This window comes from Argiope bruennichi, chromosome 10 (genome assembly GCF_947563725.1).
Source record: "Argiope bruennichi chromosome 10, qqArgBrue1.1, whole genome shotgun sequence".
In the NCBI taxonomy this organism is placed as follows: Eukaryota; Metazoa; Arthropoda; class Arachnida; order Araneae; family Araneidae; genus Argiope; species Argiope bruennichi.
The window spans coordinates 85,678,826-85,706,047 of record NC_079160.1 but is presented as its reverse complement, the minus strand read 5'-3'; the positions used below and the strand labels follow the sequence as shown (position 1 = coordinate 85,706,047).

The following is a 27,222-nucleotide window of genomic DNA, read 5'->3' as shown; positions in this document are numbered from 1 at the left end:
AAGAAATAGTGATTTAAAAATAAACATTAATAGAGGGGAAAACTATATCCACATTCACATGCTAAAGTAATGACAACGTATTCCCTCGTGATCAACGAAAAACGATTCAACAGAACCGGGATAAGCGTTGAGTTACAACTCAACATTTAAAAGCCAACGTTTATCCCTGTTGCCCCTCTCGGTCAAACGTACCTACCCGTGAAAAGTACGCTTCAGGATGGATTCGCCCATCCCATAGGGATTACGTTGCGATTGAGACGCTAGTCCGAAACTATTATTCGCGCGAAACTCAAGGAACAACCCAAACTAGATTTCAATCACGAATTCCTTTCTTTCAAGTAATTAATTTCAATTTTCCTTTTTAAGTTTGTTATTGTTTTTAGTCTTGTTTATTTCCCTGTTTATTCCTCCATTTTCCCCGGAAATTGTCATATGAATAAAATTTACATTTTTAATTCAATTTAAGATTCTCTAAGAAAAAAAATTAAAGTATTTATAGAATGGAAGAAGTTCTAGTGACAGTTTTGCCATTATTTGCATTTTTAATCTTGAATAAAACGAGTTTTTTTTTCTTCTTAAGTGGATTATTTCTTCTTGTAATTAAGAGTTGTTCCTTTAATATTAACAATGTAAACTGTTTCTTGTTAATTAATCATATACTGTTGAGTTGCTGGTGGTAAATAATGTATAGATAAAAAACATTTTTCTTGTCAAAAGTGTTTACTTTTAGTGATTTACAATTTTTTGTATACTTTTTCTCTAGTTTTCCCAGAATACTTTTTCATTCTGTATCTTTTGAATAATATAACAGAGTTTTCATATGATTTGTAAAGGTTATGTACTTTTAATTACAGATCATTTAAATTAGTCAAGATGCAGACCAAAACAGTTCAAAAGTTATATATATTTTTTTTTTAATTCAATTAACTGGTTAATATGTCCATAACCTAAAGAAAAACAATTATAAGACTGTATTAAAAAAATTGGATTGAATTTTAAAAAAATAATTGTAATTTTTCTTCTATTGCGTTGAAAATTATTTATAAATGCAAACTTTTTTATGTATGAGATATTGAAACCAACTTTTAGAAGATAGCCCAAAATTAAATGCTGTGTTATTTCAGTTTCTCATAATATTTATTCTTAAAACTTGTAGAAGGGAATGTAAGGACTGTGAAACTTGCATTGCTGAAAGATCTTTACAGGATTTTATCTGTCCTTAAGTTGTATTAGTAATGTTTTAAATACATAACAGAATGAAAGCAGAGATTAATAAAATTTGATATTTTTTTGATGGATCTAGACCATTACTTTTCTGGAAATGCATTGCACAAATCTTTGTTGAGCTTCATGTTATAGATAATGTACGCCTAATTATTTGATGGACTTTTAAATGAGAAATAAACAGCATTTTGAATTTAATGGATCAAAAATTGCGAAAAAAATTTTTTAAGAGGTTTTTCAAAGCTTATGTGGGAAGGAAGCCTGTCTTAAGAAGTGGAACTTATTGTAATTTTACATTAGAACATGTAGGTATATATGTAATATTACATGTATATGTATTAAAATTTATTTTTTATTTGTGTTATAGGTATGAAATAAATTATATTTTATATGATTCTTTATATGAATATATTATATACATTTATTTATTTACTAATTATTAACATTTCAATTAAAAATAAAAATTAGGAACTCAAGCTTCACTTTAAGAATTGTGAGGGCTTTTATTTCCCATATTAACTCTGAAAGGTGCTGAACCCAAAATATAATATCAGTAAATTCCCTTTTAAAATTATATTATTTCAAAATACTTTTACATAATGTCTTTCTTTTTGCTTTTCTCTTCAAAATATGTCTGCTACTAATTATAATTTTTGTGAAAAAAAATTAATATATACTAGTTGAACTTCTTCCATGAAAGCAGGAAGAATAAGATCTGCTGCTAACAAATCTCCATGCCAGCCTTTCTTTAAATCAGAAAATCGTTTACATTTATATAATATTAATATTGTTTAAATATTTTAATAATTTTTTTTGTCTGGAAATTTGTTAGATATAATTTTATGGGAAAAACACCCAAAATGCAGAATCCTGAAATGCCTGTAACAATACTAATAATGAAAAAAAAAAAAAAAAAAAAAAAATCAATAATTTGAAAGAAATTTTCTAATATCAGTAAAAATCATTTGACACCAGAATGTGCTGATATTAACTTTTATGAAAAGTTCTGATAAGCTAATTTCAAGCCATTAAACAATATTTTTATGTTATGTCATATCATCAAAGACAGTACATAAATACAAGGGTTTATTGACTTTCTACATAGTTCCCAAGTGGAGAATGATTATTAAATTTTATTCTGAATTATTAATTTCTTAACTTTTTAATTGTCGTGTATGTCAAAAAGTAGTAGCTCCCAATTGGAGAATGGTATATTAAAATTTATTGCCAAGTATTATTTTCTTAATTTAACTTTTGGATCATCTTGTACATCAGAAAATGAAAAAAAAAAAAAATTCTCATTTTGGTTTTGTTTTTAATTTTGGACCATTTTCATCGATACTTTTCTTATAATGAATTTATTGCTGTATTGGTTCACTTGTTTACAGAACTTTTCTGTGATAAATCTTAAGTGAAAAATCTTTCCTATTCAAACATTTCAATCTGTAGAGTGATAAAAATAGGTAGAGAGGAAAAGTAGTGGGAGTGTATATCTTCTGAGAATGATAAGATTCAAAGGAGACACAAAGTTTTCTTCGAAATAATACCACACCGTTTCATGATTTGTGTGCAAATAAAAACATTTAGGGAGTTAAACTATCAACAATCAATCTACAGCTGAATTTATGATAGAAAGAAAATCTTGATTTTTAGGATGGAACCTTCTGTCAAGCTGGGTGAAATGTGTTTACCTTGTGATCATTCTCTTAAAAGCTCTGATAATGAAATAAATTCCCAACTTGTCCTTTGCAGGAATGCAAAAAAATTCACATGTAATGTTTGGGGTCAAACATTTTTGAAATTAAATCAGTTTAAATGCGGTTGTGAAATCCATACAAATGAGGAACTCTAGTCTTGTGATCTGTGCGATAAAAGATATTCCGAAAACCTGAATTAAAAGTCAATTTTTGTGCTCATTCAGATGAAAAACCGTTTCTTTGTGAAATATGCAGCAAAATTTTTATTCAAAAATCTCATATGCTAGTGCATTATTGAAATCATACTAGTGAAAAACCTTATTCTTGTGAGATATGCTATAAAGGATTTACTTATAAACATTTCAATAGACATTTTCTTACTCATATGAATGAGAAACCCTATTTATGTGATATATGCAGTAAAAAATTTTCCACTAAATTTGGTTTAAAGGAACATCATCTTACTCGTATCAGTGAAAAACCTTATTCTTTCAAAATATGTTGTTGAGAATTGAATAGAAGATTTGAATTAGATAGACACTTTGTTACTCGTTCTTGTGATATATAGAGTAAAAGCTTTTCTTTAAAATCTTATTTCAATAACAAATGAAAACATGCGACTGACAAACCCTTCTCTTGCGATATATGTAGTATAAGAAATTTATTTGAAAATATTATTTAAGTTTGCATCATTTAATTGGTACAAGTAATAATTTTTTACTTGTCATATATGCTGTAAAACCAATGTCATCTAATCAAGTATTATCGAATTCATGAAAACCCTTTCTCTTGTGCAATATGCAATAAAATTTCGTCTTTCAAATGTGAGATTTATGAACACATAATAAAGAAAAGCCTTTTTCTAGTAATATATACAGTAAAAATTTTTCTCAAAAAAAGTTATTTAAGTATACATTCATGTATTCATTCAAAAGAGAAACACCAGTAATTAGATCTTACCATGTTAAATTTAAAGTTTAATTAGAACGAAAACACTTTAACTAAGAATAAACTATTTGTTTCTAAGTTAACCATTTACTAGTCAATTTTAAAGATTATACCATGTTTTTAATTTATTTTTATTTTCAATATTTTATAATACAAAAGATGCTTTGATCTTCTTATATCCTCCACCAGTTACATACTATATTCAAGAAAAATTAAATTTTCATGCGAATAAAACCAGTTCTCTAATTGATTCATCTTTACTCATTTTTTTCCTTTTTTGTGATGATATACAAAGGGGAAAAAAATAATCCATGATTAAATAATAATGATTATACCTGAGCAGTCACCTTATTTTCTAAGTGTTTTAATTCTTAATGTGATAAATAAGTATGTGGCAGATGTTTAAATGACAAATATACATTTACAGAAAAAGTGCACTTTTAAATTATAAAATATATATTGTCCATGCTGTCAAATTTGTATCTGATTATAAAAACAATTTTTTTCTATGAAATGTATGCTTATTTTTTTACAGAATTTTATTTGTCTGATTAAGAAATGAAACAAAAATCATAAAGGAAATATTTTTCAATTTTATTTTTAATAATTTGTATAGAAAAGGTATGTAAAAATAAAAGACATGTAATTCACTAGCTTTTTTTCTTTTCCTTTTTTCACTTCTTATTTCATCTCCGTCCCCTTAAATTCTTCATCATATTACTTAAAAATAGACCGCTCCTTCCTTGAAAGTTGTATATTTATATAAATAATACAGATTCTTGTGTAATTAATCAATAACAAGTAATATTTTATTGCAGTATAGATTATTTGAATTTGTCATCTCTTGTGAACTTGAAAAGTAATATGTTAAAGAGAATGAATAAAGCCAAGCACTTTTTTTTATATATAAATTTTGTTTTATTTGTTAATTGCCTTAAAGTTACAGCTCAAAGTGTCATATTTAAGAAATATAATGTTTTTTTTTTTTTCAGAAGCCTTACTTATATTTCATAACTATTTGTAAACATTTCATCACATCACTGTATTTAAACTTACTTGTAATGTTATTCCAATGTTAATACATTCAAAGATGGTAAATTGACAGAAAGTACAACATCTTGTGTTTATAGTTTGCATACTGTTTACATTTCTTTCACTATCATAAAATTTATTTAACATCAAGCTGTATTTATTTATTTATTTTTAATAAATTATCTGGAGTCTGAAATTTGAATTTCTAAACTTATCTAATTTTCTTTTTATCATTATCACCAATTTAAGTGACCTTGTTGAAATTTTAATTAACATGGGATATGAATTTTATGACGTTTCTTTTTATCATTACTTTACATGGTATAGTTAAAATGAAAAGTTGTATATGTTTCAAATGATTGTGCCGTTGGAATAAGTGCTGCTTTATGTTCTGAAATATTGCTGTATACTACTTCATACTGTTTTTTTATTTAGCACACTTGTAAATATCTTGAACTATGAAGATGTATGATTCAGTCTCTTGTATTTGTTCATTCTTTCAATGTAACAAGATACACAGTAATAGTAACAAGATACACAGGCCAGTTCCAAGGAGTGGGTATCCTACATAATATTTTTGAATAAATTAGATGACTTTTATGGGTAGTCAAGCCATTTTTATTTCATGCCAGTTATCCGTTTGTGAAAGCTGTGTTCAGCTGTTCTATTTTTTTAATACAGTTTGATTTTTGAAAATTGCATATTTCATTCATATTGTATTATTTATTTTGTATTCCCATTGTGCGACTTGCTGTCTATAATTAAATTTTGTTCAGCAATGGAGATGATTAATTTTTTTATCTCTGGAAAACTAGTACTATTAATATAATTACTGATAACATTGAGGATTTTGTAACTTTCAGTTGAATCTTCTCAATATATCCTGTGTTGCCATTCTAAATTAGTTGTATTTCCTGTTTATTTTCATTTTAGAGTTTGCATTGCATCTTATTCATGCTTGGAATCTGGCAATCCAGGTTACTGATTTAAGTAGAATAGGTTGTGTTAGCTTTAAAAAAGGAACTTTCATATTACGTTATTTCATCTCTGATTTGTGGATCATTTCATCAATTTCAGTCTACTTCATCTGTAAATACTCTGATCAGTTTCTAGCCTCATTTTGTAAATAGAATCTGGAAACTATGTCTTGTGTTGTGCAAAAATAAACTGATTCCAAAACGAAAGTAGAGATCCGAGACAAAACAACTAATTGTAATGCAAACTGAATTCACAGACTTAATTACAAACACTACTTGCAATTAAAAAAAAAGTTTTGTGAAAAATTTACATATGTTGTTAGAAAACAGAAAGATAGTATACCATAATATCAAAAAGTTAGAACTTAGTTTGCTAATGATGAAATAGAACAAAATAGTTTATGTACTTATTAATTACTGATGAAGATTTTGCGATTCGTGTGTAGAAATCCATCCAGCTGCTTTCAGTTATTAAAATTTAAAAAAAAATTGATAATATACTAACAATGAATTATTCATATTAAAATAAATCATTCATTAACTAAACAGTGCTCAAATTATTTATACTACATCATTTCTTGTATTCATGATCAAAGCATGGACTGATGTGATAGCTATGAAAAGGTTGCTATTTACTATCGTAATGTTTTAATGAAATTAAAATATTTTAAATTTTAGGTGTATGATAAATGCCCGGTTTTTTGTAAATTTAATAAAATAAATTCCTTAATTGAAATTATCATTAAAAATATGATTTAATTTTATTTCAAAATAATTTGTGTAATTGCATCTGCCTTATCTAATTTTTTAAGATTAAATAAAAAAAATTTCATGATAAGAGAATGAAAAACAAATTTTAATATTAGTAGAGTACATAAATTGAGCAAATATTAATGAAATGATTTTGTTTTTATGTCGAACATTCAGATTCAAAGAAAACTGAAATATCGGAATCACACATAAGTGTTGTGCCGAGAATTCTATTGGAAAAAATATGCACATGAATTGTGCTTCTCAAATTAGTGTAATTTATGTTAACAACAATATATTCTTGAAAGCCTAACCCATTGTAGGAAATGGATAGTATTCCTGATGTCGGAAAAAAAAAAGTCTATATTATTGGAAATATAAAAATCCTGCAGATCGTGCTCATTTAATGAATAAGTAAAGACTTGTTTTAATTATTGATTTGGCATTGAACCTTTCTATTTTCTTGTGAATTTTCTTTGTTTACTTTTAATTTTGCTCTCTGGTTCTATTCTTTAAGTAGAGCACATTGTAAAGAGATAGATTAATTTAAGGCATTGAAAATATTGAAATACATACAATATTAAATGATATGGAAGAAATTCTAGAAGAAGGCAAAGGAATTTGTCTTCTTGAAAAAGTTATCTGGATATGTTTGTGTGGAACTACTTGAAAAAAAAAAATTGTTTAGAAAAAGTATAAATATTTTTTCTGTATATTTTTTCTTGGTTATCTTTTAATACTTGTTCATTTGTTTAGAAATGTTCAATTTGACAAATCCTGACATTATTGAATTTTCTCTGGATAAGCCACGTTTTTGTTAATTAATATGTTATTATTATTATTTTTTTTCTAAATTTGTTCCGCATTGATGCATTACTGAAAAGATAACACTTAAAAGCTTTATGTGAAAGAAGCATCCACCTTATCATTTGTTGAGTCAGTTATATTCTTTACCAAATGTAAATTATTTTCAGCTCTATTATTAACATAATAATTAATATTTGTTATATTAACAAAATCTTTTCTTCAAAGAAACAGTTAATTCATAAAAATATTTTTTAATAAATTAACATTCATTTTATTTTTGATGTATGATTGATTCAATGAATATTTCATGTAAGAATGATTTGTTTTTGAGTTACTGAGGAAAGTTATATACCGAAAGCAAATGAGTAAGAATCAAAGTAGTTATAAAAGTAAAAATAATTTTGTTACCAATCTTTCATCTCATATTAAAATATTTACTGTAGTTTAAATATGATTTTTCATACATCAAGTTTTCATATTTGAAAGTTCATAGGCAGACAGACCAAATTTATAAATTGAAATTTAGATTGTGAAAGAATCATTTTTTTAATTCAACCATGTAATTCTGCATTTTAGAATAATCTTGTCAGCATTACCATGGGTAGATAGACAGATTGTCCGTAGACAAAGTTTCACCAAAATACGATTGAAATCTTATTTTAGATTTGCCTTGGAAGATAGTAAGTAGTATATTCCAAGGCCCCATATCAAATTTCATCTATCTAGAGCACAGCACTTTTGAGATTTCTAGTTCAGGTAGAGTTATCTCTTTCTAAAAATTATTTTTGCCTTTGAGGAAGTCTGAAAAATGATGGAAGCTTGACAAAATTTGAAATTGAATTTGACGATTTTAGTACTGTTCTTATAAAATTGAATAATCGTATGCTATATATAAAAATATCTTAATATAAATATCAGAATGATATATACATTTTTTTTCTTTCCTTTATAATTTTCTTACTGGAATTTTAAATATTTATTCTGACTGAAAATGTAATCGGATAATATAAGGGCCATCATTTCAGACACATTTTAACTGATGTTTCAAACTTGAATAAAATAATTTAGAATTAATTACAGTAATTATAAAACAATAGTCTGCTAAAATTAAAGTAGAATTTAATTGAAAAATCTTCACAACTCATTTGATTAAGGAGAAATTAGAATTGAAAACATTGTAGCAAAATAATATTAGTGGAATGCAATGGCATTTTATCTTATCGGAATGGTTAGGGTTCAGTTCTTTTCAGGTAAAATTAGATGAAGCTGGCAGAACATGTGGTCTAGTTAACGTTTCAAAAGAGTCAAAACTTTGAAGAATTCTGGAGAACCCACCTTTTTTTTTTTTTTTTTTTTTCCTATCTAAGTTGTTAGAATCTTTATAAAAATGAAATCCCAAATGAATCTGGAAAAAATTAATGCATTTAATTTTTTTGAAACCTGATCTTGAGTCCTGGTTAGTTGGACCTTTTATATTGTTATTATTATTTTCAATTTAAACTTATTTTCAGACCATTATCAGAACTAGTCATAATTTTATGTAAATAACAACAAACCAGCGGGTGTAATCTATCCAAATCTTTCTTGCATACTCTCAAATAAATGTATTATCCAAGAGTTTGCCTTGCATAGTTACGAAATATTAATCTTTAGTATGAATTTCGCATTTTTGCTGAATATATCATGCCGTCCTTGATGAGTGTTTTGGCAATTAATTCTTGTCATAATTTTAATAATATTCAAAAATCAAATTTGTTCTTTAGACCCGTTTTTCTCCAATGATTGGAGCAAAAAATTTAACTCGCGCGTTTGTTATAACAGTAAAATAATAATAATAATAATAATTGCGAAATTTGATGTATTAAAAGTCATTGCATTTTGAAATTTTCGTGACTCTTATTAAAAGTCATAGCATTTTGTAGTTATCATGAAGTTTACATGACTCATAATGTCCAGGCTGACCGACGGCCCACCAAGAATTGAATTTTTCTGGAAATTTGATAAATGTATACACAATTGATGTTAAATCTCTGCTTTATCTGTATAAATCTCATTATGTTGTCGTTAACGTGTTATCCTATACTTAAACAGTTGTACAGACAGAATTCATTCCTCTGGATGGATTTTGCTCCAAATTTGACAGAAATATGCAAATTCGGACATTTTCCAAAAATGCGTTTATTGAACATAACAAAATTTTAAAACATGGAGATTAAACAAAATTTTGATTTCCAATTGTAATACAATTACAATAATTTTTCTGTACATTGTCTATGAGAAATCAATAATAAAAAAATGTTGTTCGTTGTTTTTAAAAATTATGAATTAAATATATCAAAAAATTTCACTCTGATACTTTTAATTTATAATTTTCAAAGTTTTTAACTTTTCTAGCTCTCTCTGCATTGATATTTTTTTCCTTCCAAGTGCGAGTTTTAATTTACACAAGATTTGAAAATGTAGGGAAGAAGGAAAGAAAAAAAAACTTCTAATGCGCAAGTTTATGTGAAATCAGGCTGTTGATTAATATTATTTCCATTGGTATGTCTCACTGCTAAGCCTGTTCTTCCTTCCTGTTTCCAAAACTAAAACAAGTTTTATATTTTATTTATTTATTTATTTTCTTTTAAAAATGTAATACTATTTTTAATGGGGTCAATTCACGGTCATGTGTCAGGTACCAAACAAACCGCTTCTGTTCAATTTTCAACCGTTCTGTGCATGTCGTGATGTCTGCCGATAACGTTGACGAAACCATTGTTTAGTAAATGTTACGCTAGCCGATCAATTTAAAACTTCTGATTTTTTTAAAGATATTATTTTGAATTATTTTTTATAAATTTTCTTAGTTATATAATTTTATATTAAAATTTTAATTAGTATTTTCAATGGAATTATTGTTTTTGCATTTTTAATTAACATCGCTTTTTAATTCGTTTGGTGCTGCTTTATTCTTTCCTCCTCCCCCCTTTTATTATCCGAAGGATACATTTTGACAAATGACTACGGCAGTGTTTTTGAAAATTACATATGTTCTTTTTTACATATTATTTAAATAGTATTGAATTTTGAATCATATGAATATAGTTCCCCCAGTTAGTTTTTTTTAAAAATAATTATTACTCTTAGATAAGTTAATATTTTAAAGCTTACTAATAAAATTATTATATTTTTTTCTTATGTAATTACTTTTATAAATATTGAGACTTTGATGTTTTCAGTTTGCTCAGAGGAAAGAAGATCAAACTCAAATTAGTATATATTGAATAAATTATGTTTACAATTTCAAATTATGAAATATAAAAGATATATATAGTAAAAAAATATTATCATATTAATTGCAAATTAATCATTTCCACTTAAATTTAAAGCATAAATTCTACGGGAGCTAACAGAGAATTAGAGCGATACATATTACGTTACGACTGAAGGCCTTTATAATATTATGAGGGAATTATATGACTACCAAAATTTGAAGTTTTAAAATATTTTGATAAAGAAGCTATTAAAGTAGGAATTGCATAAAATATTTCATTATTAAAATTTTAACGAACATTAAGATTGACTAACCGGCTGGTCGCCAAAGGCGGCTAGTCACTAATAAAAACATAATGGTGAACAATATACTTTTAAAGCAGAATATTTATGAAATTTTTTTAAATGCTAAAGTTACATTGATAAAAATTACATTGAATGAATATCATAAATAAAACAAAAACGTACAATACAGTAAATTTAATACACATGAATAAGGTCATAATTATATATATATATGTAGCAATGAAGTTGGGAATAAAAATTATATAATAAATGCTGATATGGAAATTGATTTTCAATGAAAATACCTTTATTTATTAAAACAGAAATCACTGAGGTGCACAGTGTTATAACAGGATATAATGATAACAGTCAATTTCAGTTTAAATACAATAAACTATTGAAATTTTATTTTTAACAATAGAAAATTTGTTTGATATAAATTCACTTTCAATCCATCACAAATTTGCAAATGTAATTAGAAAACTATAATATTCACTTCCTCCTAAGTTTAGCATTATAGCAGTTTTTATTTTTGCAACAGGAGTTTGTTTACTTACATTCATTAAATTTAGATAATATTTTGTGAAAAAATGCAATTTAATATTCATGTAAACATTTTAAAACCTTCTAAGCATATTCAAAATTATCAAAAATTTTATCAAATGTGAATAAAGTAAATTAGAAATGCACTCAGGATTTTGTTTGATTGTTTTTGACGGCAAATCGCTTACCGATTTCTTTTTCTTCGAAGAGATTTTCTAACAAATTACTGGAATAGCTATATTTAATAAATGGACACACACTGAATGAATTCAAAATGATCGGAGCATATCACCGACTTCAAAGGCTTGAAAAAATCTATCCCAAAGTTACCAACCCAAGTCAGGATTGTTAAAAGGAAAATAAGAAAACATTTTATCTTGACAGTCACTCTTGTGTTTCGCATTAAAGCACGCATCCATCAGCACGCCAGTAATTTTTCTGTTAACACATAATAAGAGGAAAGCAAATGACTCAAAAATTATAACTTCAAATGTAAACAAAGAATCCGCTTCAAACTTTTCGGAGAACGTTAATGGCAGACTAATCGACGAAAGCGGTGCGGATGAAACTTAAATGCCATGCGCATGAAGTACATGACATGTGAATTTTACGTCACATGAATTGACCCCATTATTTTTGACTGTGTAAAACAACAATTTTCCTTTTTTCTAACAGCTGAATGCTGTTTTTGTTAAATTTATTGTTTTGTTGCAAACTCAGAGACACATTTTCTTTTAAAATGTCAAAAAATGTTGTTGAAGCACAAGAATGTGAACAGTACTTCCTCCGAGTTAATGAATTTTAAAATAGCGAAATATTGGCATTTTACAACACAAACAGTTTTAATTCGCAGTATTTTTTATTTGAAAGTTTTCTGTATACTGATAGTCTTCTAAATTTTTTTCCGTTTCTGGTTAATTAATATTTCATTGAAAAATCACATTTTCCCACTTAATTCAGCCGTGTAGGGAGAAAGGAAAAATCTCATAAAGAAGGGAAAGTTTGCAATTATTGAAGAATTAGTCATTAATTTCTTTTGCGTAAATCTTTGTAATGTCATCAATAGTTATTTAAATGTCCTGATAGCTATTTTCACTAAGTTTTAATTTTATTGATGTGTTTCAAATTATTGTTCTTAGTTAATTAAAACGGATAGTCAAATTTCAATTCATTTTTTTTATCAGGTATTCAACAGAATCATTCAAACTATCGATTTAAGAATAATCTTTCCATGTTTTTTATGTCTCCATGGAGGAGGTTTTGTCCAGATATTCTTGGAATTCTGGACTTATTCTTCAAATGAGAAAACAAGAGGTTTGAGCACGTACCTGGGAAGCCTTAATCGGTGAAATTTTGGGTCTGGTAAGATAATTGGATTTGAGGCGAACGGCAATGACATCGATTCAGCTTGTGAAAGAAATAGCCAAAATTTTTTAGGAAGTATTCTGTGTCTCAACAAAAAGACAGAAGAGATTTCGTTTAGAGATGGGGAAATAATAGATTCAACAGTGCAGCAGCCTTCCAGCGAAATTATGGAAATGTTGAAAGCATGAGAAGTTTAATAGCATCATATTAGAAGCATCATCCTAATCCTGCCATAACTGAGTGCGCCACAGATTCATTTAATGATCTTGCTATTATCTATATCATTTTTGAAGTATACGTAAAAAAAAGTGTTTAAATAATTTTCTTAAAAAAAAAACATGTTTCTTAAATAATAAATTACGTTTCTACTGATTTTTTTTTTCAGAAGGAACGCATTATTCCATTTTATATAGATTCCTATAGAAAAAAATTGTATCATTTAGGAGTAAGATTCAAGAACAAATTATGCTCGTTTAGCGAGGCTCCAGTGTTATTCATCTCTCAAAATATCTGTTGATATATTTGAATCAAACCGAATAGCCATTTGTTTCTACAGATTCTTTTTTATAATTAAGCGAATGACTGGTTTATAAATAAATGTATACGAAATATTTGATTATTTTTTGCTGTTTTCAGAAGCTCTAAATATAATGAGGCATTTTTTTTATAGGTTCCAAGATTGTGTTACCATGAACATGATGAGATGCTAAGAAGAAAAGTCAATAAGTCATCTCTTCTTTCGGAAAAAATGTGGCAATAATAAAAAAGGTTCACTTTTTAAAGACCCACAATCCCAACTTCAACATACAACATATCTGGATGAAATCGAGAACCATGAAATAATAAATTCCGCAATACAACTGCTTCGAAATTTTTTATCGCGCTATAATTTTGATTATTTAGTAGTTTATATGTGTGAATATTGTTATTCACATACAAAAAAGAGTAATTTTATTCTTATGACCCATGTTATAAATATTCTTTCAAAAATTACATTCAATGTTTTTCCTTTTGATTCGCTTAATCAGTAAAAAAAGAACTTCATTCTTGTCATATATGGTCATTTAAATTGTATTCATCGTGAAAATTTTATTGCAAACTGCAATTTTAGAGATGCCTCATACTCATGATATGCAGAACGACGTGTTTTAAAAACGGGATTTTTTCATTGACCACCAGTGGAGAAACGATATGCAAATGTTGATATTTTCCTAGCTTCCGAATTTAAAAAAACGATTACTGGTGCATACTAAACAGAAACCAAATACGTGTGACATTTGTAGTAAAGCATTTTTTTTCAACAGTCATTTTTAAAAATTGATAATATAGCATACAATTGGGGAATCCAACGCTTGCAACTTTTGCAACAAAGTCCTTTCTGTGATTTCCAATTTCAAAAGACATTTACGGACACAAACAAAAGAAAATGTTTAAATGCGAATTTTGCAAGAAAGCCTTTTCACAAAACGGTAATTTAAAGGTACATTTACTTCTGCATACGGGTGAAAAACCGTATTCTTGTGAATTTTGTAACATACCCTTTTCACGTAAGGCGAGTTTGAAAAGACATTTGCGTACACATACGGGAGAGAAACCGTATGTATGTGATATTTGTAACAAAGACTTTTCGGATGATTGGAATTTAAAAAGACATATCCGTACGCATACTGGGGAGAAATCGTATGCATGTGAAAATTGTAACAAACTGTTTGCAAATAAATGGAGTTTAAAAAAACATTTACGTACACATACTGGAGAGAAACCTTATGCATGTGAATTTTGTAACAAACTTTTTTCAGATAAGGACAGTTTAAAAAAACATTTACGTACACATACAGCAGAGAAACCTTATAGATGTGAATTTTGTAACAAACCATTTTCGGATAGAAGTAGCTGCAAAAGACATTTACGTGCGCATACTGGAGAGAAACCATATGCATGTGAATTTTGTAACAAACTTTTTTCACATAGGAAGGATTTAATAACACATTTACGTACGCATACTGGTGAGAAACCATATGCATGTGAATTTTGTAACAAACTCTTTTCAGATAGGAACAGTTTAAAAAAGCATTTACTACCGCATACTGGAGAGAAACCATATGCATGTGAATTTTGTAACAAACTTTTTTCAGATAGGAAGAATTTAATAACACATTTACGTACGCATACTGGTGAGAAACCATATGCATGTGAATTTTGTAACAAACGTTTTTCAGTTAGGAAGAATTTAATAACACATTTCCGTACGCATACGGGAGAGAAACCATATACATGTGAATTCTGTAACAAACCGTTTTCGAATAAGGGGAGTTGCAACAGACATTTACGTATGCATACTGGAGAGAAACCGTATGCATGTGAAAATTGTAACAAACTCTTTTCAAATAGGGAGAGTTTAAAAAAACATTTACGTACGCATACATGAGAGAAACCATATGTATGCGAATTTTGTAACAAAGCCTTTTTGGATAAGGGGAGTTGCAAAAGACATATACATACGCATACTGGAGAGAAACCGTATACATGTGATCTTTGTAACAAACCCTTTTCGGGTAAGACGTATTTAATAAGACATTTACGAATGCATACGAAAGAGAAACCGGACGCATGAGACTTCTGCAATATAATATATTCTCAGTCCATTTCTTTAAAGAAACTTTTACCAGAGCATATCATAGAAAATGAATGAATTATATACCTCTGATGTTCACTAAAGCGTTTGATTATGGGAGAACTTCACCTCATCTTAAACCGAAAGACTTATAATAATGGTTTTATAGTAAGTTTATGTTTCATAAAACAAGGACCAAAAAGGGTTATTCTTTTACTGAAATATGTTGAAATTATCTCTTCTAGAACTTTTTTTTTTTATTGCAAAGCGTATGATGCATATTCATTGTTATTATTCGGGTAATTCTTTTTCTTAAATGAATATTTCAACTTCGCAGGGCTATTGAAGAAAACAAAACAACGTATAATCTTGTTCATCCGAAATTATAAATACAAGTTGAAAATTTAAACGATACCGATTTAAATTTTCATTAGAAGCACATCCCAAAAGACGAACAACAGCAAGACGATACGATAACTCATTTCATAGTCTTTAATTTTCCCGAATATCATACTTTGAAACCTTGCAGATATGCATGTCTTAAATTGAAATCTCCACTTTATATTAAAGCATTTTATATCGAATTGTCCTTGTAAGCTTTTCCTGAAATTTCGAATATAAAGTTTTAAATTTAGATTAATAAAATGAAAATAATATAATGATATGTTTTGTGTTTAATTGTGCATGTGATATTTGAGCTTGTTATTTATTATAGAACTATAGAAAGATTCAATTTAACGTTCTTTAGGAAGATTTTGGGAAAATAATGAATATTTGACATGACATATTACCCCATAAATATTAGATAAAACTATTATATATAATGATAATTTTTTTAATAAGCTGCCTATAAATTTTTTAAAAATCTTATTTTGATTACTATTTATTTCCATTTTTACTTGATTACAAGGTTATTTTTTAAGCTGAATGGTCCTATACATTTGTTTTCTTGGATTCGGAAACTCCCTTTTCAACGCATGCATCATTGCGGAAAGTTTATATTGGATTAACTTTGGTTTCGCTCCATATATAGCGAATTCAAAATTTGTCGTAATATTTTGAATTCCAATGAATTTGAAGAAATATTGATATCATATTTAAGAAATATAATGTTCTTTTTTCAGAAGCCTTACATATATTTATAACTATTTGTAAACATTTCATCACATCACTGTATTTAAACTTACTTGTAATGTTATTCCAATGTCAATACATTCGAAGATGATAAATTGACAGAAAGTAGAACATTTTGTGCTCACATTTATTATTTATAGTTTCCACACTGTCTGTATTTCTTTCACTATCATAAAACTTAATTAACATCAAGCTGTTTTTGGTTAATAAATTCTCTGGAGACTGCACAGATTATGATAAATGTCTGCTATGAAAATCTGAAATTTGAATTTATAAACTTATTTTCTTTTTATCATTATCACTAATTTAAATGGTCTTGTTGAAATCTTAATTATGAATTTCAAGACGTTTCTTTTTATCATTACTTTACTTGATATAGTTAAAATGTAATGTTGTATATGTTTCAAATGATTGTGCCATTGGAATAAGTGCTGCTTTATGTTCTAAAATATTGCTGTATACTACTTTATACTGTTTTTTTATTTAGCTCGCTTGTAAATATCTTCAACTGTGAAGGTGTATGATTCAGTCTCTTGTATTTGTTCATTCTTTCAATGTAACAAGATACACAGTAATAGTAACAAGATACACAGGCCAGTTCCAAGGAGTAGGTATCCTACATAATATTTTTAAATAAAATAGATGACTTTTATGGGTAGTGAAGCCATTCTTATTTCATACCAGTTGTCTATTTGTGAAAGCTGTGTTCAGCTGTTCTATTTTTTTAATACAGTTTGATTTTTGAAAATTGCATATTTCATTCATATTGTATTATATATTTTGTATTCCCATTGTGCGACTTGCTGTCTATAATTAAATTTTGTTCAGCAATAGAGATGATTAATTTTTTTATCTCTGGAAAACTAGTACTTTTAATATAATTACTGGTAAAATTGAGGATTTTGTAACTTTCAGTTGAACCTTCTAAATATATCCTGTTTTGCCATCCTAAATAAGTTTTATATTTTCTGTTTATTTTAATTTTAGAGTTTGCATTTGAACTTATTCATGCTTGGAATCCAGGTTACTGATTTAAGTAAAATATGTTGTATTTTCTTTAAAAAGGGAAGTTTCACATTACCTTATTTCATCTCTGATTTGCAGATCATTTCATCAATTTCTGTCTACTTCATCTGTAAATACTCTGATCAGTTTCTAGCCTCTTTTTGTAAATAGAATCTGGAAACTATGTCTTGTGTTGTGCAAAAATAAACTGATCCCAAAAGAAAAGTAGAGATCCGAGACAAAACAACTAATTATAATGCAAACTGAATTCACAGACTTAATTACAAACACTACTTGCAATTAAAAAAAAAGTTTTGTGAAAAATTTACATATGTTGTTAGAAAACAGAAAGTTAGTATACCATAATATCAAAAAGTTAGAACTTAGTTTGTAATAATTAAATATAACAAAATAGTGTATGTACTTATTAATTATTGATGAAGATTTCGCTATTCGTTGATAGAAATTCATACAGCTGTTTTCAGTTGTAAAAAAAAAAATCAATATGTTGATTTTATAAGGTACTATTATTACACTTAACTGTATGTAGTTCTTTTTTTTTTTTTTTTTTTTTTTTTTTAAAGTTTGTTCAAGTTTGTTCAAGTTTTAATTCAAGTAACACATTTTTCAATACATAAATAAATAGAAACACTATAGATTTAATTGATAATATGCGAGCCATGAGTTATTCATATTAAATTTAATCATTCATTAACTAAACAGTGCTCAAATTATTTATACTAAATCATTTCTTGTATTCATGATCAAAGCATGGACTAATGTAATGGCTATGAAAAGGTTGCTATTTACTGTCATAATGTTTTCATGAAATTAAAACATTTTAAATTTCATCAATGTGTTAAATGCCCAGATGTGTATAAATTTAAAAAAGTAAATTCCTTTATTTAAATTATCATTAAAAACTGTTATTTAAATTTATTTCAAAATAATTTGTGAAATTACATGTGCCTTGTCTAATTTTTTAAGATCCAATAAAAAATTTTCATGATAAGAGAGTGAAAAACCAACTTTTATGTTAGTACAATACATAAATTGAATGAATATTAATGAAATGATTTAGTTTTTATGTTGAACATTCATATTCAAAGTAAACTGAAATTTCTGGATCACGCAGAAGTGGTGTGCCAAGAATTCTTTTGAAGAAAGTAAATGAATTGTGCTTCTCAAATTAGTGTAATGTTTTGTGTTAACAACAATATATTCTTGAAAGCCTAACCTAATGAGGGAAATAGAATTAAAGAATGATAGTATTCATGATATCTAAAAAAAAGTCTATATTATTGGAAATATAAAAATCCTGCTGATCTTGCTCATTTAATCAATAAGTAAAGACTTCTTTATATTATTGATTTGGTATTAGACCTTTCTATTTTCTTGTGAATTTTCTTTGTTTACTTTTTATTTTGCTAGTTGGTGATATTCCTTAAGTAGAGCACATTGTAAATATGTAGAATACTTTAAGGCCTTGAAAATATTGAAATATATACAATATTAAATAATTTGGAAGAAATTCTAGAACAATTCAAAGACAACTGACAAGAAGACAACTGTTTTCTTCTTGAAACAGTTGTCTTGGTATGTTTGTGTGAAGCTACTTAAAAGAATTTTTTTAGAGACAGAGGAAAGGTATAAATATTTGTTCTGTTTATTTTCAGAGGTGGTGGCAGAGATTTGCGGACGGGGGGGGGGGTGCAAGACAAATCCGACAGGGGAGCAAGCACAATATATCTAAATAGGCTGCAAAATAACTCATAATAATTAGACATTTCATTAAAGAAAATTAAATATTATTTAACTTCTTTTTCTATAAAGATGATGATCATTTTTTTCATTGCTAAAGCTTTATGAAGGTATTTATATATAAAAAAAAAGTTCTCTGTTTCTTTTAATAACCATGAAAAAAATTGTCAATATTTGAGTCTATTTTTTTATGAGACTCTGGAGATTTAATTTCTCTACGATCTAATTTTAGAAAAAAATATTGTCACATACCATTCTAGATTGTAGTATATAGATATAAACACATATTGCACCAGAATGACGTGTCATGCTAAATGAACAAATGCATATTTTTACTATTTTATATCAGAAACTATATAAAAGGAATGTTGGAACCAAAAGTTTTATAAAAGAAACTGTTTTAGAAATACTGAATAATAAATAAAAAATATTCGATCTTTTCGTCAAAAACCGAATTTTCTGCTTAGTCCCCTACCTAAAATATTTGTTAAGTAAGGATTACAACAACGAGCAAGAATTAAGATGTGTTTCGAATCCCAAGAGAATAAGTGCGCGTACTTTACAAAAATTTACTATAGTTCGGACACGAACAATATAGAATGCAGAAAAGATACAATGTGTTGTTTTTTAAGAAGAGAGGAGAAAATACTTCGTAAATATATGTACAAACTTACTATTTTATGTAAGATATGAAAAATATTCTTATGAAAAACATACTTATTAAACTTTAGTTCGCTCTTGTATTTATTTTTCTATATTTATTTAGGCTTTAAAAAAAACCATTGTATTTTATTTGAAAAAATAAAATTTAGATCTTGAACATGTATACCCCTATCTATATTTTTAGGCATGCGTTCTTATCCTTAAGTACTTTCTTAATTCGTAGTTATTGCAAGTTAATATTCCTACCAAAAGGTGAGTTTCATCCCCTCTGTTGCATGCATTGGTTTTTCTTAACCCCTTCATATACAACGGCGTGTCTCAATCGGGTATAGAATTATTTTATTTTTAATTTTAAATCTGCAATTAAGTGAAAGTATTGAGTAATTTAGAACGCAAAAATCACTTGAAAACGCATCATTACTTCAAATGCCCTTATGTTTTTCTGGGGATTAAGATAACAATAATTGTCACAAATAAGATCTGCCATCTAATTAGGAAATAAGATGAGTAAATTCGTGTGTCAAGGGTTAATGTGTTATTTATGAATACTCTAAGAATAACTATTTTAATCATCTTTATATCAAAACATCTTTATTCAAAGTCGATTAAAAATTTAGAAGCATCTGAAGTTATATACTTTATGCCGAGAATAGTAATTGAAAGAAAGGTATATAATAATATAAATGATATGTTCTCCGACCACATAGTCATAATATTGAATGCAGAGTCTGAAGCATTTAGGTAGTAATTTATTTTTTTTAAAAATTAGTGCATACTTGGATAAACTCTTTTAGTGTAGCTAAGAAGCTACCACACCAAAAATTTTTTTTTTTTTTTGTCGTCAACTGCAGTCGGTAATATTTCTTTATTGTAATAATTGTAGCCTCATAAATTATAGTGAAAAGAAAATAAATATTTTACTGTCAAATGAATTTAATTTACAGTTACACAATTTACTTACTCCAGTGATTTATAATGAATTGGCACAGTTTGGCTACAGCAAAATAACTCTTCTTAGCATGCATACTCACTGAAATGTAAAAAAAATAAAAAAATAAAAAGTATTTTTTAAAAAAAATTTAGTTTAATTATTAACTAGATTTTAGTCAAGCAATTCTCATAGTTAAATGAATAAATAAATGTATCAATTCGTTTCTGAGGAAGTTTAGAGCTTGAATTTGAATTATGGAAAACAACTATCGTTCGACTACAAACTACAACTCTATCGTCTATCTAATATAAAAGCACCAACTTTTCTCTATTAAGGTAATCGAAATGCCCGATGAAGACAATTTTTTTTCTCCATAATTTATGATAAAATTTTAGCCAAAGGATAAAGATTGTTCGGAAAAAATGTGACGTCGTATTCAACGACGTCGTATTATAGATTATTATGCTAAACATAGTATAAATTATATGCTAAATGAACATTATGACATTTAAATAAAATGACTGAGAATTTGGATTCGTCGACATCCATTCGCATTGAATTCTTAGTAAACCGATCAAAATTTTTTGACAAAATGAGGCATGTATTATTTCTTATTCCCATGTCGGCTTGTGGGTTATATTGCGAAAAGTAGCGCAAATTAAAAGCTTCATGAACGACATTTGAATCAAATGTCTGGAAATCTGTGGATATATTCTTCGACATTCATCACATTTAGTTCATATTCGGCCTCCCTAAAGTTATTGACAGAATGCGGTATCTTATTCATTTGTCGGATATATTGCCAAATCTTGTGCAAATTATCAGCTAAGTGAACGACATTTCAATCAAATGTTCAATCTGCAGATTTTCAGACATCTTCGGCACTCACCGCATTGAGTTCAGTTGACCGACCAAAAATTGCTAGCAAAATGAAAATATCACTTTTTCGATTTCTTATTCACTCGTTATCTCATCGGTTATATTGCCAAAAATAGTGTAAATTATAATCTTAATGAAAGACATTTGAATCAGATGTCTGAAAATCTGCGAACTTAACGTCTTCGACATCCATTGCATTCAGTTCTTAGATCGGTCTATCAAAAATTGTCCGCAAAAAACGGTATATTATTGACCTATCACCCTATCGATTATTGACCTACTTCCCAATCGATTTCGCCAGATATTTCCAAAACACTTTAACCTCTACTTGGATATTTCAATTGTTTACAATATATTAATTTTAAGGTTTATTTTAAATAATCATATTCGATAATGTTCAACTCTCTACAACCATAATGAAATGGTGAACACTTTTGCCGACGAAACTCTGAATTTCTCGCCGACGAGGGGCAATTGCCCCCCTGCTACCGCCGCCTCTGTATATTTTCTTAGTTATATTTTAATACTTGTTAATTTGACAAACCCTGACATTATTGAATTTTCTATGGATGAGCATGTTTTTGTCAATTCAAATGTTATTATTAATATTATTTTTTTTTCCATATTTGTTGCTCTCTGATACATTACTGAAAAGATTGCACTTAAAAGCTTAATGTGAAAGAAGCATTCGCCTTATCATTTATTGAGTAAGTTATATACTTTTCGAAATGTAAATGATTTTCAGCTCTATTATTCACATAATGATTAATATTTGTTATATAAATAATATCTTTTCTTTAAAGAAACAATTAATTCCTAATAAAATATTTTTAATGAATTAACAGGCACTTTATTTTTGATGTATGATTGATTCATTGAATATTTCATGTAAGAATGATTTGTTTTTGAATTATTGATCAAAGTTATTTAGCAGAAAGCAAATAATGAAGAAGTAAAAAAGTTATGAAAGTAAAAATAATTTTGTTAACAATCTTTCATCTCATATTAAAATATTTACTGTAGTTTAAATATGATTTTTCATACATCAAGTTTTCATATTTGAAAGTTTATAAGTGGACAGACCAAATTTATAAATTGAAATTTAGATTGTAAAAGAATCATTTTTTTAATTTCAACCCTGTAATTCTGCATATTAGAATAATCTTATCAGCATTACCATGGGTAGATAGACAGATATTCCGTAGACAAAGTTTCACCAAAATACGATTGAAATCTTATTTTAGATTTTGCCTTGGAAGATAATAAGTAGTCTATTCCAATGCCCCATTTCAAATTTCATCTATCTAGAGCACAGCACTTTTGAGATTTCTAGTTCAGGTAGAGTTATCTCTTTCTAAAAATTATTTTTGCCCTTGAGGAAGTCTGTAAAATGACGGATAATTGACAAAATTAGAAATTTATTTTGACGATTTCAGTTCTCTTCCTATAAAAATGAATAATCGTATGCTATATATAAAAATATCTTAATACAAATATCAGAATGATATATACATTTTTTTTTCTTTCCTTTATAATTTCCTTACTGGAATTTTAAATATTTATTCTGACTAAAAAGGTAATCAGATAATATAAGGGGCATCATTCCAAACACATGTTAGCTAATGTTTCAAACTTCAATAAAATAATTTAAAATTGAATAAAGAAATTCTAAAACCATCGTCTGCTAAAATTAACGTTGAAATTAATTGAAAAATCTTCACCACTCATTTGATTAAGGAGAAATTAGAAATGAAAACATCGTAGCAAAATAATATTAGTGGAACGCAGTTGCATTTAATCTCATCGGAATGGTTAGAATGCAATTCTTTTAAGGCAAGATTGGATGAAGCAGGCTGAACATGTGCTCTAGTTAGCGTTACAAAAGGGTAAAAACTTTGAAAAATTCTGGAGACCCCCCCCCCTTTCCCCCTATCTAAGTTGTTAGAATCTTTATAAAAATGAGATCCCAACTAAATCTGGAAAAAATTAATGCATTTAATTTTTTTGAAATCTGATCTTGGGTCCTTGTTATTTAAACCTTTTAGATTATTATTAATATTTTCAATTGAAACTTATTTTCACACCAATATCAGAACAAGTCATAATTTTATGTAAATAAAAACAAACCAGCGGGTGTAATCTATTCAAATCTTTCTCGCATACTCTCAAATAAATGTATTATTCAAGAGATTGTTATCATGAAGTTTACATGACTCATAATGTCCAGGCTAACCGACGGCCCACCACGAATTGAATTTTTCTGAAAATTTGATAAATGTATACACAATTGATGTTAAATCCCTAATTTATCTGTATAAATCTCATTGTTATCCCTCTCGTCCCTTGTTATCCTATACTCAAACAGTTGTATAGACAGAATTCCTCTGGATGGACTGTGCTCCAAATGTGACAGAAATATGCAAATTCGATGCAAAGACCCTATACCAAAATTCATTTGTAATAAAACATTTTTGAGTGATGACATTCAGAGACCGATGGACATTTTCCAAAAATGCATTTATTGAACACAGCAAAATTCTAACACATGGTAATTCACCAAAATTTGGAGTTCGAATATTATGGCAATTACAATACTTTTTTTCATTGTGCATGAGAAAGTAAAAATGAAACAATAAAAAATGTATGTTGTTTTAAAAATTATGAAATAAATATATCAAAAAAATTTCACTTTGATACTTTTAATTTATAATCTTTAAAAGTTTATAACTTTTCTAGCTCTCTCTGCATTGATATTGTTTTCCTTCCAAGAGCGAGTTTTTTTTTTTTTTAATTTACATAAGATTTGAAAATGTGGAGAAGAAGAAAGGAAAAGAAAATTTCTAATTCGCAAGTTTATGGGAAATCAGGCTGTTGATTAATATTATTTCCAGTGGTATGTCTCACTGCTAAGCCTGTTCTTTTTTCCTGTTTCCAAAACTAAATCAAGTTTGATATTTTATTTATTTATTTTTGACTGTAATTATTTTTGACTGTGTAAAACAACAGTTTTCCTTTCTTCTAATAGCTGAATGCTGTTTTGTTTTAGCTAAATTTATTGTTTTGCTGCAAACTTAAAGGCACATTTTCTTTTAAAATGTCAAAAAATGTTATTGAAGCACAAGAATGTCAACAGTACTTCCTTCGAGTTCATGAATTGTAAAATAGTGAAATATTGGCATTTTATAACGCAAACAGTTTTAGTTTGCAGTATTTTTTATTTCAAAGTTTTCTGTATACAAATAGTCTTCTAATTTTTTTTCCGTTTATGGTTAATTAACATTTCATTGAAAAATCACATTTCAGCACTTAAATGAGCAGTGTAGGGAGAAAGGAAAAATCTCATAAATAAGGGAAAGTTTGCAATTATTGAAGAATTAGTCATTAATTTCTTGTACATAAATCTTTGTAATGTCTTCAATAGTTATTTAAATGTTCTGAAAGCTATTTTCACGAAGTTTTAATTTTATTGATGTGTTTCAAATTATTGTTCTTAGTTAATTAAAACGGATAGTCAAATTTCAATTCATTTTTTTTATCAGTTATTCAACAGAATAATTCAAATTATCGATTTAAGAATAATCTTTCCATGTTTTTTTCTGTCTACATGGAGGTGATTTTGTCCAGATATTCTTGTCAAATGCGAGTCCAAGAGGTTTGAGCACGTACCTGGGGAGCCTTAATCGGTGAAATTTTGAGTCTGGTAAGATTATTGGATATGAGGCGAATAGCAATGACATCGATTCAGCTTGTGAAAGAAATAGCCAAAAATTTTTAAGAAGGCATTCTGTGTTGCAGCAAAAACCCAGAGGAGATTTGATTTGAAGATGAGGAAATAATAGATTCAACAGAGCAACAACCTTCCAGCGAAATTATGGAAAAGTTGAGAACATGAGAAGTTTAATAGCAGCATACCGGAAGCATCATCCTAATCCTGCCATAGTTGAGTGCGCCACAGATTCATTTAATGATCATGCTATATATCATTTTTACCAAATTTTGAAGTGTCAGTTTAAAAAAAAAAATGTCTTTAAATAATTTTCTATAAAAAAAAATTAAAAGAAAAAAATGACTTGTATCATAAATAACAAATTACGTTGCTGTTTATTTATTTATTTTAATCAGAATGGAACGCATTATTCAATTTTATATAGATTCCTATGGAAAAAAATTTTTCATTTAGGAGTAAGATTCAAGAACGAATTATGCTCGTTTAGCGTGGCTCCAGTGTTATTCTCAAAATATCTGTTGATATTTTTGAATCAAACTGATTAACCATGTGCTTCTACAGATTTTTTTTATAATTAAACAAATGAGTAGTCAAAAAATATATGTATACGAAATATTTGATAATTTTTTGCTGTTTTCAGAAGCTCTAAATATAATGCGGCATTTTTTTATAGGTTCCAAGATTGTGTTACCACGAACCTGATGAAATGATAATGAGAAAAGTCGATAAATCATCTCTTCTTTCGGAAAAAATGTGGCAAGAACAGGAAAGCTTGAATTTTGAAAGACCCACAGTCCCAACTTCAACATACAACGTATCTGGATGGAATCGAGAACCATGAAATAATAAATTCCGCAATACATCTGCTTAGAAATTTTTAATCACGCTATAATTGTGATTATTTAGTAGTTTATATGTATGAGTATTGTTATTCACATACAAAAAGGAGTAATTTTATTCTTATGACCCATGTTATACAATATTCTTCCAAAAAATTACATTCAAAGTTTTTCCTTTTGATTCGCCTAATGAGTAATAAAACTTCATTTTTGTCATATATGGTCAAAGGCATTTAAATTATATTCATCGTGAAAATTTTATTGGCAAACTGCAATTTAAGAGATGCGTCATGCTTATGATATGCAAAATGAAGTGTTTTAGAAACGGGATTTTCTCATTGACCACCAGCGGAGAAATGATATGTAAATGCTGTGATATTTTCCCAGCTTCCGAATTTAAAGGAACAATTACTAGTGCATAGTAAACAGAAACCACATACGTGAGACATTTGTTCAACAGTCATATTTAAAAATTCATTTCATATCGCATACAATTAGGGAATCCAACGCTTGCAACTTTTGCAACAAAGTCTTTTCTGTGATTTCCAATTTCAAAAGACATTTACGAACGCATAAACAAAAGAAAATGTTTAAATGCGAGTTTTGCAATAAAACCGTTTCACGTAACTATAATTTAAAAGTACATTTACGTACGCATACGGGAGGGAAGCCGTATACATGTGATATTTGTAACAAAGACTTTTAGGACTATTGGAATTTAAGAAGGCATTTACGTACACATACGGGAGAGAAACCGCACGCATGTGAATTTTGTAACAAACTCTT

At 27.6% G+C, this 27,222-nt stretch overlaps 1 protein-coding gene and 1 pseudogene across 1 annotated transcript in view; both read left to right on the top strand.

The window, feature by feature from the left end:
- Window positions 1-26,478, top strand: part of LOC129987872 (zinc finger protein 271-like) — an 89,096-nt gene extending 62,618 nt beyond the window's left edge. Inside the window, exons 3-4 of the mRNA XM_056095846.1 lie at window positions 22,526-22,577; window positions 26,271-26,478. The gene's annotated coding sequence lies outside the window, so the exon portion shown is untranslated. The remainder of the gene's footprint in view (window positions 1-22,525; window positions 22,578-26,270) is intronic.
- Window positions 276-17,089, top strand: LOC129987871 (zinc finger protein 271-like; annotated as a pseudogene).
- Window positions 26,479-27,222: the final 744 nt, after the last annotated feature.